At 40.5% G+C, this 19,648-nt stretch overlaps 2 long non-coding RNA genes across 3 annotated transcripts; one reads left to right on the top strand and one right to left on the bottom strand.

Moving 5' to 3' along the window:
• Window positions 1-214: 214 nt before the first annotated feature.
• LOC125972135 (uncharacterized) lies at window positions 215-3,430 on the bottom strand. Its single transcript, XR_007482694.2, has 3 exons — window positions 3,163-3,430; window positions 2,961-3,087; window positions 215-2,890 (listed from the first exon to the last, which is right to left on the bottom strand). It is a non-coding gene; the product is annotated as an uncharacterized lncRNA (long non-coding RNA).
• On the top strand, window positions 2,994-17,737 carry LOC125972134 (uncharacterized). Of its 2 annotated transcripts, none has more exons than XR_007482692.1 (3): window positions 2,994-3,134; window positions 9,058-9,193; window positions 9,990-17,737. It is a non-coding gene; the product is annotated as an uncharacterized lncRNA (long non-coding RNA). The 2 variants fall into 2 exon arrangements; XR_007482693.2 differs by lacking the exon at window positions 2,994-3,134 and adding an exon at window positions 3,544-3,683.
• The last annotated feature ends 1,911 nt before the right edge of the window (window positions 17,738-19,648 follow it).

The following is a 19,648-nucleotide window of genomic DNA, read 5'->3' as shown; positions in this document are numbered from 1 at the left end:
CACAGTGAAATGTGTGGAGGCCAGGCATGTGAAACCCAATACAGAGATACTGAACATCATCAGAGAAGAATGCACGTTCCCTTGTGAGACTGCAGGAATAAAGAAAAGATAATGTCATACTTTGGTCATACCTATCAAATGGGGGGTGGTGCACCTGTACAAAACATCACAGTTCAGCAGTCAGAACATCATCATGGATGATGTCACATGACAACTCAGAGGACATCTTAAGAAACCTCAGCAGCAAACATAGACAAAGACAAAGAATTATTCCTGGCCATGTGTTTTGCTCATTCTTTGGGTTGGCCTGTGTGACAAAGTAAATGCTGGTGGAGCTGCTATGCTGCCATATTTTCTGCACTATAAGGCGCACCGGATTATAAGGTGCACCTTCACTGAATGGCCCATTTTAAAACTTCGTCCATATATAAGGTGCACCGGATTATAAGGCACACCCTCAATGAATGGCCCATTTTAAAACTTTGTCCATATATAAGATATATACATTTGGCCCGCGGGCCGGACTTTGAACACACCTGCTGTAGTGGCTCAATATTGGTCCATATATAAGGCGCACCTGATTATAAAGTGCACTGTCGGCTTTTGAGAAAATTTAAGGTTTTTAGGTGCGCCTTATAGTGCTTAAAATACGGTACTCACCTTCATATTGCTGTACTGTACCGTACACCATTTTCATTCAGTTTAAGACTACGTTTTTTAAGATTGTTTTCCAAATATTTTTTTTTTTGTTCTACACCTGCGTGATGTTTAAGAATCATAAAATATTACTGAAAACACTGCCTGCATCATTAATAACTGTTACTGATGGTTCGACTCTCAATATTGTAGTAATTTACTGTTCATTATTTCCAATAGGAAACTCTGTTTCAAAATCTGAATAAATCCAATGTTCACCAATATCCCAAAAAACTATTAGAAACTGGAAAACACTTAACTCTGTTTAAACCAGTTGGTCTACTTGCAAAGAATGCTCTCCTATTACTTAAAGCAACAATTTCACAACAAACAGGCTGTTCAAGAGATGTGCGTGGAACCTGCAAGAACAATTAACTAAGTGTTTAGTGTACATTCCTGCAGGTATTGTCTGTGTGCGTGTTATAGAAGGAGTCACATGGAGAAGCATGCGTAATGGGGGTTTTTACAGTTGAAAAAGCAAGGGTCACTTTTAGTGCTGATCTCTGCCCAATCTCATGTTGAGCGACCACATGATCTTTATTGCACACCACACTTTGACTTCAAATGTGCATAAAACAGACGGTGCGACCATCTCGGTGTCCTTTGGTGAAAGAACCCGATGACCTACCCACCCAATCCAAGTTCAAAGCATGCTATCAAGGATTTCTGCTGCTATGGAGACCTTACAGGAATTTGTGTGAATGAGTGTGTGTGAGTGCATGTGTGCGTGCATGCGTGTGTGTGTGTGATGATCACTACCAATAGACTAGTGTTGGTTAAGGTTCAAGTGGAGTAGCAAACGTGAATAAGGAAGAACCAGAAAGGGTGAAGAGGAGGGGCACAGCAGAGGTCGTGGGTCACCTAAACACAAGGCTCCTTGGCTGAGTTTCCCTGGGTCAGAGCTTTGAGGGCAGGAAGCAGCACAACATTATATCCGGCACTTGAGGTTGGGACCTCCCAACCCCCTCTTGTGCCTCTCTCACACACAGGTCACCCAGTGTGCCTTGACAATGTATGTTGATCAAAGGCATGGTCTGACTTTTGGGTCGAGGTGGGGGTGGGCTATAGGAGATTAGCCCTGGAGGGTGTGTGTGGCTGTGTGTGTGGTGTAGTGTGGGTCAGCCGATCTTATTTCACCGAAGCCTGTTGTTTCTAAAACAGAATGCACTAATAACTGAGATTGGTGACGTAGTTCATTCTGTCCACTTTTTCGCAATACTCTGGAATTCAACAATTAAGACACTAGTTGAGTGACACAAATCACACATGTGATATGTGCAGTATCAATATTGGAAGGAGCCTAGCTTTGGCTTTTATGGGTATGGTGGCACTCAAAATCAGAGAAAAACAAATATGGATCATAGGTGAAGGGACCACCTTGAAAACCTGATGATTCATCACAAGAGGCTATCACAGCAATAAATACATTTACAAATACGTAACTGTTCCTTCACTTCTTAAACGGGTAGTTTCCAGCCATATGCTGCTTTCTTTTAGCTGATAATAATACATTTATTTCCTTGTAAATTTAAACATGCCTTCCCACGTCACCTTTTGGACATAAGTTGGACATGAGTCAAAATGGCACTACAATAGCCAACAACAGCAATTGTGATATAATCTAAAGTATTGGTTAAAAAAAAAAAAAAATCTGATGATTTGTCACAATAGCAATGTAAGAGAAGGATGCAAAACTTAAAACACATTAAATATACAAATATAAAACAACTCAATGTTACATAAAAACTCAATGCAAACAATCTTATTATAATGTCATGCTCACAATGTTATGAAACCATGGACTTTATAGTATTTGACATTTGATGAGCGCTGTACTTTTATACATTTCATACTTCTACAGCACATTTACTCACTTGGTTCTCATGTGCATGCATCATGAAGGCAGACAGCAGAGATTTTTTTTCAAACAATCATTTCCCCATGTTGTTGGCACGTAGTTTATTTATTCAGAATAACAAATGTCAGCTCCATTCTTCATCGTATTGTTGTTGTTGTGAGAAAGTCCCTGGGCGCATAACCTTGCTTGCCCACTTGCTTATCATACAAGTGACACCAAAGATGATTCGATTTTTATGCTCCAACTAAGTAAGAGACAAAACACACATCGATAAGATAGATAAATGGAATGAAAGGAGATAAAAAATAAGTGGTGATCAACTTTGGGTGTGGAAACCTAAAGGGGAAATCTTCCATTAGTTAGTAAGTTTAACTCGGAAATGGACTGTAAACTTTCCAAGACTTACAGAACGCTGTGTTCTCTGGCACAGGGAGATAACAGTGAAGGTGGACGGAGAGGCTGGGCAGGTGGTGGGTGGACATGAGCCAACACGTCGCATGGGGAACAAACAGAGGGTTCCGATAAGCTGAGCGCTGAGAGAACCAAAGGAATTTTAATGACCCACAAACCAGCCCAGCAGGTCTGTACGACTGAAATGCCACAGATACCTTGTGCGTTCTTCTCCTCTATACATCCACAATTTCACATAGGCTCTACCAGTTATTGGTCTACGATAAAAGTATCATTTTATGGCCAAACAGTACTGTAGCATTATTGTCCACCTTGTTGTGTAATAGGATTACAATACTCCCATAATCCCATTTCTGTTCTCGCAGCCAGCGGTTCCTGTTTAGTTTTCCCTTCCCTACATCAGCTGATTTCACAAGCTTAACTTTGTTCCAAGAGTGTTATGTATGTGTGTGTGTGTGTGTGTGTGTGTGTGTGTGTGTGTGTGTGTGTGTGTGTGTGTGTGTGTGTGTGTGTGTGTGTGTTTGTGTATGCGGATGTGTCACGCACTATGATTCGCTGCTTTCCTTTCTCAGTCAGTGAACCTTTTCGTCATAGGCACAAGTCTCATTCGCTCCGTTTCATTTTGCAAGCAGCTCATTTACACTCGTCATTTGGCTGGCAGCGTGCAGCAGTCACTTGAAAATTCCCAGGGTCATGTGACTGACTGCACGGTACTTGTGTGAGTTTTGTTATCATTTCTTTTAGCCTGGTACAATGCTCTGTTTGATTCAAGTACAGTGGACCTTTGGATGTCCAAACACAGGAACCAGGAGGGCATTCCTCATGCTGCATTAAAGGAAAGTTGGAAGTCGGATTCATCCCACTGGGAATTTCCTAGTTACGACCTCAAAGCGTTTGAGGCACATGTAAACAACAAAGATGGCTGATTCCAATTTGTTGTTCTCGTTTATCATAACGCACTTTCATCTCCGGCAAGCCTTCTTCATAATTTTTATTTAGATAAATAAGTGAATGTCATATCTTTAAAGCATTTCATTCATTTCACTAAATAACTTTATGCAGGTGGATGCCATTCTTCATGCAATCAGTTCACATCAGGCTTTTTTTAATAACTACATAATAATAAATAAAAGGGGCAAAATAATTATAACCTTTAGATTTGATTCAAGTATTTATTGTCCTCTAAAAGTGTAAAAAGTATCTTAGTATTCTTTTCTTGTTTCACTTACTGGTCTATCCACAGAATTAACAAGAATCACCCGTAGATAATGCACTGCTTCTGATTGTTGCCTTGACCGTAAAATGAAGTCTATGGTGTTCATTCCTCTTCAAAGCTGAGTCATTCCAGGAACATATTGAATAGGTTTCTAAAAGAAGACGTGAAAATATACTAACCCTTGGCCTTTTGTTCTTCTTGTCATCATGAGTTAGATCTTGTGACGTTTGGTTGTGTTCTTTTTGCTTGGTATTACTGGTAAATGACAAGGTCAGTGTGAAGTTTGATAATTGTGTTTTGCCAGATTGCCATGAAATATATGTATGAAAGATTTACAGACCTATTCACCAAGTGTATATGTATATAAAAATAAATCAAAAGACATAGCAATTTTTTTTTTTCATTTCTGATGACACAATCAGGTGACAAGCTTCCACAATACACAACATCCATATTGGAGGTGCTTTTTATGTTCCCAAGAAAAGACTTGGCCTTGTGATCTTCAATTTGAATGTTTTATTTCAAGTGTTTCAAGAAACCTTGGTCATCCCTTGTCCAGACCATTGCTTCAGCAGGGAATAATGGAATTGGAAACAATACTGTAACCTTTGCCATGCTAAAATGCTCCAATACCTGTACAGACAATGTTATACAGCAAGTTACATTTTAACATTCTTAACTTTACACATATGTAAAACTTTGTAAGAGTACTTCTGGTCAATAAAGCACGGTGGTATCTGAGTCGAGTGTGCCGTCAAATCCCATGCGATGATGTATTCTTACATTGCTAATAAAGCGAGTTCATTGCGTACCGTTTGTAAGATCGAAATGTCATATGTCGAGACCATCGTAAACCAAAGACCTCCTGTTCTCACCATTAATGTGACATGAGGTAGTACAGAAGGAGATTAGTGGTTGTGGCCTGGGAGGTGTGTACAGTACGCGCTGTTCTTTTTTTTTTTTTTTTTTTTAATTCTGAGTACTGAGTAGCCAGGAAAGAGACACATGGTTTCACTTTCGTTGATATGCTTCCACAGCCTCATGACAAACAAGGTCGATTTCCCATTCATGGTAATAATGGCATTTTTGTTTTTGCCATCACTGGTGCTAAGCAATGGTGGTTAAAAAAAAAACTGTGCAAGGCAGCTTCCATGCTATGCGGAGGGAACGTTCATTTGCTTTTCAGCCATGTTGCTCCTCTGAACTTATCCTGCGAGTTCTTCTGGTCTGTGAGTTCATAGGATGTTTAGTCAAAGATAGCTTTGTTTTGGAAGTGCTGCTTAATGTTATTAAAGCCACAGTCTCATAACATATGAGACGCAGCAGGGTTGACCTGGTTCCTGGAAGAATAGAAAAGTACTGGTCTAATCATTTATTTTGAAATGACTTTTTGATTTGACTTTTAGAATTTTAGAACAAGCCATGCCACATGTCTTTAAACGCTGCAAATCTCTTCCGGTAAATAAATGGTGTGATCGGCTCATTATAGTCATGTGATGACACAACAAGCACTACGGTTGTACTTACTGACAATAGCTGAGGAGTGAGAACACAGTGTGTGACAGCGGTGCATGTGATGGGGGGGTTAGTCTTCAGTCTTCTGATTGACTGAAGTTATTACGGCTAACTTTGGGGAGTAAAACTGGTTGTCATGTTATTAGAAAAATATTGGTTTTGTTTTGCTCCAGGGAATATAGGCACATGTATCACAGTTGCATTAACGGGGTTCTATAATTTTGACGCGATAGCAGTTGTATTAAGAGGTGCTCACTAAGGCCCAGATACCAACCACTGTCATATTATATTTCTTTCTCTTGCTACCTCCTCATCAAGAGGAGCAAAAAAGGAGAGCAAAAATAAAAGCCTCTGGCTTGAGGTTATGTTTCATGTATATCAATTGAAGAAGTGGTGGTGACACTTTAGGTTTGTAACCGGGAAAGACTGGTCCAGTAAACACATCATTCCATTGCCGGGAAAAGAGGTGATTGACTGCTGTGACACATCAGGTAAATGTGTCTCACACACAGTATGTACTGCAAACATAAACAGAAGATCATGCGCAACACCTTTATCGGGTCAGCTGTGTGCAGATACACCAGCGGTCATCCATGATGAACTAAACAAAAACCCGTGCAAACACGTGTGACTGTTCACCTTTTGCTCCATCGCTCTGAGTTAATATCTAACACTGGTTGTCATGCAAGCGCAGACACACATAGAACAATGTCGAGGACAATGCTTGAGTGTGTACACTGCGGCCTTGCTAAGAGACCGCGGGAGAAAGCTATAATCGAACGGTCTGTTCTGCATAGCAACAAGAGGTTTTGCAGTCAACACTGGGCTCTATCCTGGAATAGAACAACTGTTATTCAATACAATTCAATAAGGACAGTAACAAATGTGAAGTTTCCTGTCACAAGTTCAACAGATGTTACTTCCATAATGTGCTCACAGAAAATGACATATTTTAAGCAGTGATAGACTTATGATTTCTCATTTCTCATTTTCAAACAATGTGTCAACTGTGAATGTTTTAATTAAGAGGTCAAATCTAGAAGCAGTTCAACGACAGAGAACATGAAATAAAATGAGATGGTTTTAACCAAAATCAAGGACAGTGAGTTATTAGACAGCACAAAAGAAGTTACTGCATCTTTCTAAAGCGTGCCGTAAATATGAGAGGAGGACTCTGAAATAGAGACGGGAGTGGGAGTAATCTCAGCAATAGGAAGGAAGTGGGCGATAATGTGGAAAATGTTTAGCCTGTTACCGACTTTGTTCGAAGAACCCCATGATTCACTCGAGGGTTACCGACCTCTATGGATAATGTACAGTATGTGCGGTGGAGCCATTTTCATCCATTGTCATGCATGATGTTATACAAGACCACAGTATAGCTCATGTGACGTGCATATTTTTCTTTTACCTCATCTTTATGAGGTAAAACCTCCGACACTTGTTTCAAAAGAAGAACCAGCCTCAATAAATAGAATTACTGGCTAGAATATACTGTATATTGGACTCATTTAGTTGTTTTTAATGATGTTTTTATCATTCATTAGATTAGATTGGATACATGAAAATCTTATGAGAGCAAACATCAAATGTTTATATAATAAAACAGATGAATGGATAGAAAGATGGGTGAGATGTGATCTTGCAACATTGACCCTCATCTCCCAACCCCAGCTGTCTTTCAGCGAATTACTGGGAGGCTTCCAGGAACATTCAACATCGTATCAGGAAGCTGTCACAGCCTGATATGGGGTTTAGAAGAAAAAGAAGGCAATATGACTCTCCTTTGAATGCTCTGTTTACCTAAACATCAATTTGGATGACAACTTTTATTTTCTCTGTTTGTCTATGTTGGGTCTCAACATCAAAAAGTAAAAACGATAATTTGTAATGGAGTAATGAAATGCTACAAAACATCCTAATATTGTTTCACCCTTACTGAACAATAACAGTATTTTCCACTAAGCCACTCAGATTGTGAAGCTGCTGCATAAGAATTTTTGGGTGATCTCCAACAGGTGAATTGCAGCAATTGGAAAAGCACATAATCACACATCAAGTTAGTCAACTGAGCTGTAAACAAAGACCGGTATGTTCTTCTTGGCTCTCCTGTGCAGACTTGCAATTGCTGCTACTTGGATTTATCTCAGTGGATTCTGGCTGTGACTTCATAAACTGACATGCACTCATTTTGTCAATAACTTTCCCGTTAAAGATCTGAAAATGATCAAATTTGGCCCAACTGTCAGTATGTGTGGACCCCGTTTTAAGAATGAAGCAATAATGAGGCTAGAGACATGAAGAGTGACAAGGTGCCCTTTCACGAGCTATCAAACTGTTTATACTTTCTATGCATAAACTAAAAAAAGCAAAGGTCCTTTACCAAATACATGATTTGGTTTTCTGTCGTTTCCGCAGTTGTTATTCTCCGGCATTAATGTGCAAATAAGGACAGACACAATGGAACACGCCATGCTTATGCTGGTAATGCTCTCTCGTGCATGTCATAAAGGCTGTCTGCCTTACTGGTGTCAGAGCCGTCTATTCTTCATGCCAGCAGCTTCATGACCTACTGCTTAGCGTGCTTCTGGCTGCATGCATGTGTGCGCGTCTGAAGGCTCCAGGACTGCCAGCTGTACGAGCAACATGCCCAGGGAGAGCATCGCCTCGCAGGATAGACAGAGAGAGGCCGCGACCCACCTCTTTCCACGCTAACACTTCCATGTTAACACAAGCCCTGCATGCATGTGTGCTTGTGTGTTTGAGATAAGAGACAGCATTCAATGCAGCAGTGCTAGTGTGGTTGGCAGAGGTGACTTGGAGGGCTTTCACATTTCATTAGGACAACTGTTAACACATGTAAACGCACACAAGCAGTTGCACATTTGGCCCACCTTCTCGTCCATTCCTCATTTAGCAGCCCATTCATTCACACGTTTATTGCCTGTGTGCTCACTTGCAAACATGCACAGAACTCCTCCCATGAGAGTGTAGCCTCTGTCTCAATCACTTACACACAAATCTTCACACTCCGTCATGCAAACATGTCAACTTCTCCTTTGGGAATTGGACATGAACTCTTGATTCTCACATGCATCACATGCAACACATCCTCTAGTTTAGTCCAAGTGGTACACATGCACACCAGCAGATAAAGTCAGATTAAGGTGTTTGGTAAACTTGTGCGTAAAAAGCCGAATGATATTTTTCACTGTGCCTTCTTATTCCATTGAACAATACAATCAATAGATATCAAAGTCAAATAACGCTGCTTTTCAACTGCATAACACTGGAATGACTCCATTTAGTTGGCTTGATTTGGGGCCATCCGTTTGAAAATAGTCTTCTGTTTACTTCTCAGAATGTGACTGCTGGCTGCAGTAAAGAGAGAAATTGTACTCAAGAGGAGACTGAGGTCAGCAAGAAAACAGGCCACTGCGGCAAAATGGTGGCTGGAGTACAAAACTGTAACATCCAAAGCCAAGGAATATATCGGGGTAAGTTTGTTTGGTGCATCCCCAGATGTTTCAGTGTTACGAGGATGATCCATATGCAAAACTAGCAGTGGTTAATATTGCCTAGTTGGTATCACTTCACCGCACATTGAACTCGGGTGAGACATGGAACAGGGGTGTCAAATTCATTTTTGTCACGTCAACCTCATGGGAAAAAAAACTGATCAGAAAACAAACACCCTCTTCTTGCTTTTTGGCATTGTTACCATTTTCCCTTTTCTGCAAATGCTTTAAATGACATTGGTATTTGGAATCATATTGTCAGTACCAAGGTTATAGTTAATGAACACTAATGAAACAAAGCTAAAAATAAATATAGAAAAAAAAAACTTATATAATACAAATGAACCAACTTAAAAAATAAGTAACTAAAACTACAATTTACATTGATTATATGAACCAAAACAATCACTTTTTATGTATTTATTTTATATTACCATTTGGTCATACTCACAAAAAAATGTCAACCAGTTGACAATTGGTGAATTGTAGTTTTCTGTTACTCAAAATGTATCAACCTTTTATTCCCACAAATAATACAGAAATAAAAAAACTAAGTATATTCAATCATAATAAGAATTATATTTGTGCTCAAAACTAATTACATATAACTACCCCCCAAAAAACATCATCTTTGTTGAGCATCTGATGTTCAGCTCACTTGGCTAGGCAGAACATCCACATTGAAGTATTTTACATAGCACAGAGAAATGCAGACTACTTTTAAGAAATAACTCAAGAAGAATTGCTTTATCTCACACATGTTCTGCAACTGCAGCATCAGAGGACTACAGAGGCTTCTCCATATGGTGTGCTGCACACATCAGAACTCAACACATCACAAGCATGTTGGTAGGTTCACCAGAAATTATAGCCAACAGCACAGCTGCAAACAAACACATACGAAAAACATCCTTTAATCTGGTACAGGGATGCGCCGCCACGTGTTATGAAGGCCCACTTCAAAATCTAAGCAAAGCTAGTGGGTTGAATCGGAACCAAAAGCTACCATATCAAATTGAATCGTAATCCCACTGAACCAAACCAAATCAAGTGGTTTCGCTTGTACCATTCTTGAAACGTACTCCATGTATGGAGATATGTACATATGCCCCAAGATATTTCACACCACTGACGAATAGTTACTGAATTGATTGTATCAATAGGGCTTTGATGGTACAGTGTGTTCAGGCAGGGAAATCCAGCAAGTAACCGCACGTTACAGCACACAGGAAAAATGCATGCAGACTTGAAAATGAGATCCCACATGATTTTGAAATGTGACATTTTTAGGACCTAGACAAGTGGATGTTTATCTTTAAACAGTCTCCTATAAGAATTTCAATTCCTAGTTCAGTGAAACTAACAACCATCACAATGAAATTTCCAAAGTCACTATGACAAGCACTGAATAAACATTTGTCCGGAACATTCACCCGGCTGATTCCAGGGTAGTCAACCAATGGCCAAACCGTCTCTCTTTTAATCACATAACAGTCTCTGAAAGACAGGTGAAAAACATTAGGTCTGAAATTATCATATTCAGAACATTCTCACAAAAAGTCTGTTCTCTGCCCCTGCGGTTGTATGTTGTGTATTCACAGCCAGAGTAAATATCTAAATAATCTAAACAGGTGGGAATCAGCTGTTCTTGTTTTTCTCTGATGGAATGGAAAAGGGCAGTACGTGAAAGATATTAATAGTGCACACTGTTGTGTATAATGATGTTTGCAACTTTGACAGGCGCCGAGAGAGAGGTAATCATTTGCAGTGGTGTGAAATACGTACATTATTTTATACTGTAGATTCATTCAATTGTGCTAATAGTTTTGATAAATACCGCATCGCCACAATATTTTTAAATAAATGTCCATCTGACAATAGAAAGGAAAAGAAAGCACAATTGTCTTTGAAAAGTTGTTAAAAAAAATACTACTCTTGTATAGAATCTCATTAGGTTGTCATTGGTGAGTATGTGGTGTCTATACCTGAATGCTTCATTTAATTTAATTGTAAAAGAATAATATAGTAAAGTAAGCGCTGAAAATTTGATTTCTAGGTTTCATTTGCAATCCAGCCATTTTCTGGGTTGTTTATCCTTTTTGGGGTTATGGCTGAGCTGGAGCCTATTTTAGCTGAATTTGAACTCGTCAGCCAATCGTAGGGCACGTAGAAACAGATTCAAGATCACACTCACATCCTCACACAAATTCAAGTCATCAGTCAACCAACATGCATGCAGGAAGCCGGAGCACTTGGAGAAAACCCACACCAGCTCGGGAAAAATATGTCAACTTCACACAGATCCTGAGCCTAGAATCGAACCAGCAAACTCAGAATTGCAGACCACTAACTCACTGTGTTGAATACAGCAAATTTTTAATTCTACATTATAGTCTACACACATTCAAATACATCCTGCATGATACGGCACAAGGCAAGTGTGTACTAATATAAATGTGTGTGCATCCTTGCAGGCATGCATGTGTGTGTGTGTTTGGCATGGACTCCTACTACTTTGTTTGTGCTGTGTCCAGCACTTCCTGCTTCTTTGTTTATAGCCCTCTGCTGCTCTTTTCACACAGAATTGATAAGAAAGACACATTTTTTAAATGCTTTTGGCAGGCAAGTGGTCACACACACACACGCACACAAACACAAAATTCTCTCAAATCCACTGTGATGACCTTTCAGATGCCAAATGCTCCACTGCCAAAATGTCAACATCTTTTGCTGCCGCTTTGCTTCGGATGCAAACTGAGCTGGCAGCAGGTTAGCCCTCATGTCGCTACACATTGTCTACATACACACAACACATTCTGTAGAGAGCATCTCCAAGCGTGAACGTGTAGAGACTAGGCGGATTGTTTTGATCACTGTTACAAAACATGAAACTTTGTGGCAGGGCGGAACGTGTCAAGTAAGAAACTTTTCAATTTGGGTGAAAATCCCAATAAAGGTTTAAGCATTTCCACGTCTTCCATTCCAAGGGTGGATTTACGCTGCAAGTCCAAGAACCCAATTCTAATTTACCTAACTGATTTTGTGACTAGTTCATTGATTCTCAAGGTTTTTACACCAAGTACGACCTCAAAAAATACTTGCCTAACCAATACCATTTTAATGACCAACATCAAAATATAACGGCACGGAAGGCCCATGTGTTAACTGTACTTAAAGATAGGAAAATGAACCCCCCCTCAAAATTTCTTAATGATTCAATTAAAATTATTGAATTAAGTTATATCAAAATTGTTCCCTAATAAAAGTTTGAAAAGAAACCGTTTTAAAAGATTAAATAACTTAAAATAACTTAAAAGTTGAATACAACTGAACTATGTGTATCATACTGGATAGATAAAAAATAAAAATATAGAGGACCGCTAATGGCACCACATTTGTAGAATCACATGTGGGTAACTGCACATCAACATTAGACAGTGACAACATGTAATGTAAAGCAATACACAAATAACACACTTAATAAACACTGATGTCTTGCCCTGTTTGATCACTAAGGGCAAACTCCTCATGACTCCTCTGGCTGCTCTCTTCAATTACTTTGCTTGTTTAAAGATGGACACGCCTCTGGTGGATTGATGTAGTAATTGTCTAAGCTGTCTCTGTAACAGCGGGTGTGTTTATTTGTGTCGTTTGGCAAGATGCAAGTGTGTGTATATGCCATAGATAGGTGTATTTCACTAACGCCAAACTTGATGAGCTAATGCCAATTTGTGACTTAACGCTGTATTTGCAATGGCAGGTGTCCAGATTCCATCCATCTAAGCATTTACTAGACAGAAATTGTGTGCACCATGAATTGGTTGAAGAGATACAATCCAATTTTTTTCCAATTCACATAGCTTTTGATACATATCTAAAATGTCCCCAAAACAGAAACTTTTGAGCCATACAGTACAGTGTAATTCCAGCCCATTATACATCTCTACAGTACATTAGAGTTGAGTAGAGCAGTGACCAACCAGATCCAGAGTGAAACAGAATGGGTTCTTTACTCTTATTGTTGAAGGCTATCATTTGTAACAAATTGAACTCATGATCGTAAAGAACTATGCAAATTGATTGCATGGTCTGCGTTCACATGAACAAAAACAGAGCAGCCTGTTCTTATCTGCTTGTTGTATGAGCACCCAGTGAAATCTGAGGTTTATCGAAGCGAAGGAATGAAACCACGTGAGGGTTTGTTTTGGGACTGAGCTCTGCCTGGAGGGTCACCATAACTTTGCGGGAAGCTGAGCCTGTGTCATCGCAATCCGGATAGTTATGTATCTCAGCGCCCGTGTCTGGCTGACCCAATAAATAATCTCTACACCTCCACACGTACAGTGTGAGTCACACCTCTGAAACACGTTCGCACTGCTAAAAGGGAAAAAAAAGCATAATTTTGCTTTGCTAAAAATGTATTGCCTCCCAAGAGTACACTTGATTTTTAAAGGACTAATTAGTTGTGCCTGTGTGTGTGTGTGTGTGTGTGTGTGTGTGTGTGTGTGTGCGTGCGTGCGTGCGTGCGTGCGTGCGTGCGTGCGTGCGTGCGTGCGTGCGTGCGTGCGTGCGTGCGTGCGTGCGTGCGTGTGTGTGTGTGGTAATGGAAGAGGGTGGGGCTGCTAACATAAGTTTACATTTGTTCTCTTTGGTCACGTATACAAGCACATGTGCATGCTGTGTGCTGGTACACACGCACACAGCTAGGAGGTGAGGAAACATTTTATGGCCAAAGTAGGCACAAAGTGTAAACATATGTCTTTTAAAGGATAAGTATTCCACTCCCTTTTCATCCCTTCATCTCACTAAAAAGAACCCCCTCTAACATCCACATCCTCAACTCCAGCAGATCACGTACTCTTCCGATAGAGCCAACAGAGAGTGGTCATTAATCATCATTAATCACAGGACACAAGGATATGCACTACAAATGAGAATTTGCAACCATTTAGGCTAAACTTGACTACGCCAAAGGTGAGGTGGGTAGTTTGGCTCATGTAACATAATCAAAGTGGTTTGGCCATTAGCAGCATTGTTGATTATTCTATAGAGATCTGGCACATTTAGCTTTGAATTTCACACCTTAAAAGGGATATAATGTTCTTCACTCTTTTTTGTTAATCCACACTTTTGGATGTTTGCGCACTAAATTCAGAATTAGGACTAATTTAGAATAAGAAGTAACCAAAAATGTTTTTGGTATCCCTGCTGAGATTCAAAACCTAAACCTCATAAATGTGAGGCAGATACATTTCTAGGCCTGCTGCCATGAACATTATCTGCGGCAAAATTTTAATATAGTAGATCCAAATGTCCCTGTGGTTACTGGGATTTTTTGTTTTGTTTTTAGTGGTTAGTGGTCATTTCATTTTTTTACAAGTGAATACAGCACCACTGTCCTCAACTATAACAGAACATTTTCTCCTCTCATTGAGCCAACATGAATAGAGACTTCAGTAATCACATGCAGGACACAAAGGAGGTACACAAGTAATCAACAGAAATTATGATGTGTTCAAGTTGAAAATATCAATTAGCAAACATGCCAGATGCAATCCATTTAAGAAATATGCTTTCACTTCTTTTCCGTCTGTGCCCACATTGTGAAAATCTTTGTGACGCGTCTGGGAGAAATAACTGCACAACTGCATTCAACTAAGAGCCGTGCAAATCTGTTGTGTTATTCTGCAATATAAAGTAATTTTAGGTGCTTTTGTGGCGAGACATAAATGCTGCTTGTTCTGATCTAGTTATAGTCTCATTTTATGAGGAAAGTCACAGTCATGGACTCCATTAGCGCCTTTTCAGCTTTAATAAGGAGAAGAAAGCTGTGCACTGTGGAATGTGCCCATTCTTGTGGAGGAAATGAAGGAAAACAAAAGACATGCCCATGAGCTCCTTCTCTGTGAGCCGTTTCACTTTGGAGCACAAGACACGTGTCAGCGATAAAACATGAATGAAATTCTATTTTGCTTCGAACCATCAAATGGAGCATGTGACCACTTGTCTGTGTGCTTGTACTTGAAACCAAATGTACAAAATCATTTGTTGGGCATCAAGCAAAATGTCATTTTTAATGAGTGGTGGTGTGTCGCTTTTTCAGTTCATTGCTTCTGCTTCTGAAGGGTCAACTCAATACACCTCTGATATGACGCTTAATATTAAATATGATAAGAGACATGCACATACAGTACTATTCACTGCTAGCCAGGGGTACACAATGCCACTCTGAGGTTGAATGCCTCGAGGCAATTTGGAAGTTGACCAACATTTCAGATGGGTAAACGGTTTCAACTGCTGTCATTTATGAAATAGTGGTTGGTGATCTAGTGTCTCTTCAGTTCAGTTCAGTGAGCATCAAAGGGGTTTTACACAAGAGGTTTGCTTTATATTTAACATTTTGTACTTTTGTTGCCTCACATATTCAAAAAGAAGGCCTATTAAAAGAAGAGAAAACAAGCAGTCACACATTTGATATTAAAGTTAAAAGGGGAAATGCAGCTTCTTCCCAAAATCTTTTGTATTTTATATTTGTTAAAAGTGCTAGTATGACCTGACAGTAAGTATATCAGTAAAAAAAAAAAAAGAAAAAAAAAAGAGCAACCCTGTTTGGCCCCATCTTCCTTTAATTCTATGAAACCACTATACCTTAAGAAAAACAACCAATCAGACATAATTATTATTATTATTGACATAAAAATAATAATAATAATAATTTGAAAGTAACAGCATTTTCTTATATTATTGTTGCAAAATCAGAACAAATAAAAGGTTGCCCAACACCCCGTTTCCAATGTAATTTGACATCACTATTGCCTGAGAAGGCTAATGTCACACCACTATTTACCCTGAAACACTAACACATATACACACGCACACACAGACGTAGTGGCATGCAGATGTAAAGTAGGACTCCCCCATCTTAGCTTCAGGCAAGCGTCACAAAGTCATTGAAAAGGAAGACAAGGGCTTTACTTTAGGTGATCTGTCATACACACACTGCGGGCTACATTATTGCCAGGCACACTATACTGAGGATGTCTAGCGTGTGCATGTGCGTGCGTGCGTTGGTCAGTGTGCCTGCGGTTTCACCAAAGCCGAAGTAATCAACATGAGGGAGAGTGAGTGAACCTGGCATTGTGTTGGCAGGCCATTTGGAATCTCTTCCTGCTTCTCCTAGTTTCCTCCTTCTTGCACCCCTGAAGTGCACAGCTAATCCTTAAGCTCTACCCCCATTTAAAGACAGGGACATCACGCAAACCTGCCTGGATGCATCACGCTCGCTCTCAGGCTCACACGCACACACGCTGCTTGCTGAAAACAGAGTTAAGAAAGAGAGCAGCGCAGCGGGGGGCTAAGCTATGATGTGGGGGCAGCAGCAGGTCAAATGTCTGTCTGCTTATTTCCAATTGGTCCACAGCAGCAAACAACGTGTCACATCAGTGGCAAGCTTTGGATGACAACATAAGGACGAGAAAGGAGTCGTGTGTAGCTCATGATGACCTCGTGCAAATGGTTACTGGAATGTTCCTGAGTCATTTTCAAATTCAATACTTGAATTTACCTACTACTGGAGAAATCATGAACATATAATTTCTATTTTCATTCATATTCTGCACGTAGCCACATTGTAATGGATAGCTCCCATGTATTGTAATACTGTATGCAATGGAGCACTCAGGAAAATTGAAAAGCAGGATGGACGCTTTAAAGGTCAGGCCTTGAAGCATTCCAGATGGAATTAAACTTAAAAATTGGCTGTCGCCCTAAGTAAGGTGTTACATAGCTACAGAGATGTTTAAAATGTGCGATTCCATTACATTAATCTATAAATTGCATTTAACAAAGTAGTTTTGATGCACAATACGTTTTACTTTTACTTGAATGATTTTGTTAAGAAGACTACTTGAACAATTGAGCTACAGTCCACTTGCTACTTTTATTTTCTCTATTAATGCATGCGGAATCAATTTATTTTGGTTTGTCAGAGAGACATGTGTCACATGACTGTGTTTCAGCAATCAGACCCAACCACCAGTGACGTTTGACCCCATTTGACAAATCTAACGGCAGCGCCAGGCAGTCACATGACCCCACAAAACATCTTCTCAAAACAGTCGGCCCCTCACTGCTGAAGCCAGAGGACAGCTCTTACATTGCCACTGTTGCTGACAAAGTTTTTTTTTTCAGCTGGAAACATTGTTCTAAGTGCCCATTAACAAAATAGAAAGGAAACTATGTACAAATCCAAAAATTTTCCAGCGCTGTAGGTGCTGTTAAAATACATAATTGCCAAACAACTGAAGGTGAAGTATATGTGATGGATATCAGTGGATCACATCATTTTTTTATATAGATTCTTCAAACAAATAAACAAACTACCAAATTGTACACTAACAAACAGACCAATAAGACTACTGGATAGTCATGCAAAAATTGCCTCCTCCTTGACATCGGTATTACAATGCATAACGCTTTGATGTCTATTGTGATGTAAATGTATATGCTAATGAGTTTGGTGCGGCGCCGGCCAAGACAGCGCCATTTTGGCTGACGCCATCTTGGATGGGGTATTGTTATGCTAATGTGTATGCTAATGTATATGGCGCCAGCCGAGGCGGCACCATCTTGGCTGGCTGGGACCATTTTGTCTGGCTGTGGCCATGGCGCCATTTTGGCTGGCTGTGGCCATCTTGGATGGGGGTATGTAGGGCTATGTGTTTTAGCGGCCAGGTGTTGGTGCACCTAATTTGACATTCAATAGTTTGCGGGAGCCGTTCATGTGCACCTAATTTGACATTCAATAGTTAGCGGGGGCCGTTCAATAGTTTGCGGGGCCGTAATCATCTTTAAGAGTCGAGTCATTTAAAAGCCTACAGTTACTGAGAGCTGAAAGCCGTATATTTCAGTATATTTATATTATACAGTATATTACATCTGTGGCGAACGGGACGGGAGAAAAGCTTTCCAAAGGTGTGCAAACTGTACCGAACTGTACAATTACACTCTGGTCGACCCGAGACAACTCTAGCGCAGACGCAGACCTGGGCGACACAAATGGAAAATTGCTAAAAGTCGTATGGCGGGCCATTTTTGAGCCATCTTATTCTTCCTCCTTCTCCGATGGCTGTCTCACAGGCGTTGGCTGGTACAGAGTCCCCTTCGTTTCTCATGAAGAAAAGAAATTTAAATCCCCTCAGAGTCAGATGCCAGCTTTGCTCAAGTTTTTCTGTCGGAGGCTGCTGCATACGTTTAAGATACATAGGTTTTTTCCTAGGCGCATCTAACAACCCATCAGGGCCTTTACGGCAAAGATGTATACTGACCGGTGTCTCCGCTATCATGATTTGGGCTTCAGGTTTGCAGTTTAACTCCAAAGCTTTAGCTTAGCTTTTTTCTGTGAACTGGCCGTTTCACACTCTGCCGTAATATAGTCACAGCCGGTCCAACCCCCCTCTCAAACCACACCTCTGTGTATCACGTGTTTTTTAGTCAGGACATGTTTTAACTTAGACAACTTTCATAAAACTATCCATCCATCCATTGTCTGAACCACTTAGTCCCCACGGGGGTCGCGGGCGTGCTGGAGCCTATCGCAGCCGTCATCGGGCAGTAGGCGGGGGACACCCTGAACCGGTTGCCAGCCAATTGCAGGGCACACAGAGACAGACAACCATTCGCACTCACACCTAGGGACAATTTGGAGTCTTCAATCGGCCTACCAAGCGTGTTTTTGGAATGTGGGAGGAAACCGGAGCGCCCGGAGAAAACCCACGCGGGCCCGGGGAGAACATGCAAACTCCACACAGGGAGGGCCGGAGATGGAATCGAACCCGCACCCTCCTAACTGTGAGGCGGACGTGCTACCGAGTGCGCCACCGGGCCACCTTCATAAAACTATCTAAACAAATTATAACATACAAAATATGCTGGAGGCATATCAAATATACTGAAATATACGGCCTTCAGCGGCCTTCAACTCTCAGTAAATGCAGGCTTTTAAACGACTCGACTCTTGGACACGATTACGGCCCCACAAACTATTGAACGGCCCCCGCTAACTATTGAATATCAAATTAGGTGCACATGAACAGCCCCCGCTAACTATTGAATGTCAAATTAGGTGCATCAACACCTGGCCTCTCTCCTTTAGATACCTTTTTCAACACATTGACGGTGCTTTAACGACTCAACTCTTGGAGACGATTACAGCCCCGCAAACTATTGAACGGCCCTCGCTAACTATTGTATGTCAAATTACGTGCACATGAATGGCCCCCGCAAACTATTGAATGTCAAATTAGGTGCACAAACACCTGGCAGCTATAACACATAGTCCTACATATCCCCATCCAAGATGGCCACAATCACTCTGTGTATCATGTGTTTTTTAGTCAGGACATGTTTTAACTTAGACAACTTTCATAAAACGAT

The sequence above is a fragment of the Syngnathus scovelli genome, chromosome 7, assembly GCF_024217435.2.
Source record: "Syngnathus scovelli strain Florida chromosome 7, RoL_Ssco_1.2, whole genome shotgun sequence".
Classification (NCBI taxonomy): Eukaryota; Metazoa; Chordata; class Actinopteri; order Syngnathiformes; family Syngnathidae; genus Syngnathus; species Syngnathus scovelli.
Note: the sequence above shows the minus strand (reverse complement) of the source record. Positions and strands in the feature narration are given on the sequence as shown.